This window comes from Nematolebias whitei, chromosome 14, assembly GCF_014905685.2.
Source record: "Nematolebias whitei isolate Nwh7 chromosome 14, NemWhi1, whole genome shotgun sequence".
In the NCBI taxonomy this organism is placed as follows: domain Eukaryota; kingdom Metazoa; phylum Chordata; class Actinopteri; order Cyprinodontiformes; family Rivulidae; genus Nematolebias; species Nematolebias whitei.
The window spans coordinates 46,400,234-46,402,350 of NC_056511.1; positions in this window are offsets into that span (position 1 = coordinate 46,400,234).

The following is a 2,117-nucleotide window of genomic DNA, read 5'->3' on the forward strand; positions in this document are numbered from 1 at the left end:
TCAGAATGAGGGACACCTGGGGGGATCAGAATGAGGGACACCTGGGGTGGTTAGAATGAGGAGCAGCTGTGCAACTTGAGGACGAGGAGGAAAAAACACAGACTCGTCTCCAGTGTTTTATATAACACTGAGTTAAAATGTTGCTGATCAGTTTGAATTTATTATTATTTATTGATTATATTTTATTTTTCAGTATCAAATGGTCAAAATGTTTACGGTTTAAATAAGGATTTTTTTCAGGCAAATTGATGAACTTTATTTTGTTTCTGTTAAAGACTAAAAGACAATTTTAATAAAGTTATTCTTCAAGTTGATCTATATTCCTTTTTTTTCCTTTAATGTTAATAAAGACACAGTGTTATGCAGAGGTGTACTTATAACAATTTCATAGACAAATGATACTATTTACAGTCACAGTGGAGAGTTGGGGGGTGTAACAGAAACTATATTTGAGCAGCACTGCTCTAGTGTGTCACAAAGAGAAAATCCATGAAATCACAGATCGCTCATTGGGGTCAGGGAGGATAAATATGAATAATAGTAAAGCTTAGGTAAGGTTTGTCCATATTCTGACTGATGTTGATGTGTCACGCAGTATATTGAATATTGCATAATATGAGCCCGTGTCTGGGTTCATGGTGAAGCTGAGAATGCTGTTCCTTCTAAGGTGACAGGGCCACCGGTGGCTGAGCAGAGACACTCAGGTAACTGAAACCTCAGGAGCTGCTGTCTGCTCACTGTCAGCCACTTGTCTCCTGACCCCTCTTTATGTACCTCACCTCTGACCCCATGCGGCCTCTCACTTTCTACTGGCTCTTCCTTTTACATTAGCGTTTAGGTAGAGAAGCCTTAGAACCAAAAAGGAACAAGAAAGTGGACAAACAAGAAGTGAATATAGTTTTGAAATAATCCCTTTGTGTCAAAGTGATGAGCAGAACAGAGATGACTTTTCCAAACATCCTTGAGTTGTGAAATAGATCATGGGGTTGTCATTACTGCAGCGAGTGAAAGAACTCATCTGTCCTCGCAGGCGTTGTTCTGTGATCCTATGGTTTAAATGCTTTTTATTAATTCTTCAGTTATTATTATTAGTGTATTGTATTTTTTTCTTGAATTTTACTCCCATTGATTGTTGTTGTTGTTAAGCACTTTGACAACAGGTTCTGTTTTAAATGTGCTCTATTAATAAAGTGGACTCGACTTGATCTTGTGTTCATGCGTCAGTCACATTAAAGCCCTTAAGTCCTGGACACAGGGGAACACAGACTTTCTGGAACAAGCTTTTTTCTTGTGAAGAATTGTTCATCAGTCCAACAATTTTCAGTCAGGTCATCTGGACAGTTTCTTTTTTTTTGTGCTGAAACGTTTCACCTTCCATCCAGAAGGCTTCATCAGGTGAAAAGTTTCAGCACAAAAAATAAATAAATAAATAGCAGGTTTGTTCCACTTTGGAGTAAGCTGTTGGGGGATGAATCAGTTCTGTGCTGTGTTTCCTTGACCTCGCTACTTCGCGGTTCGTTTTTTGTGGATTCACTATATCATGGTTTTACAAAGTAAGATTGGACATGACACGATGGGCTGATAAATGGATGAGCTATGGATTGTTTATTTAAAATAAATTATTTTAAATGTTTTTGCACCATGTGTGCAGCTCACAAGTGCAGGGGAAAGTAGGACTGGGCAGTATGGACCAACATTAATATCACAATATTTTTTAAATAAATTGTGATATACGAAATATATCTCGATATTCAATTCAATTCAGTTTATTCATAAAGCACCAAATCACAACAAAGTTGTCTCAGGGACTTTACAGGAACATTCACATAAAAACTAGTTAGTAAAGTTCTCTATCTAAGGAATCCAGCAGACAAGATGAATCTTGGCTTCGTTGCAGTCTCCCATCCTGAGCAAGCACAGTGGAGACAGTGGAAAGAAAAACTCCCTTTAACAGGAAGAAACCTCCAACAGAACCAGCTCAGGACAAGAGACCATCTGCTTTGACCGGCTGGTTGAGAGGACAGGAAGGAGAGACAGACGAACAAAGAATGGTAGGTCCAGGTATAGGTCCAGGTCCAGATATAGGTCCAGGTCCAGATATAGGTCCAGGTATAGGT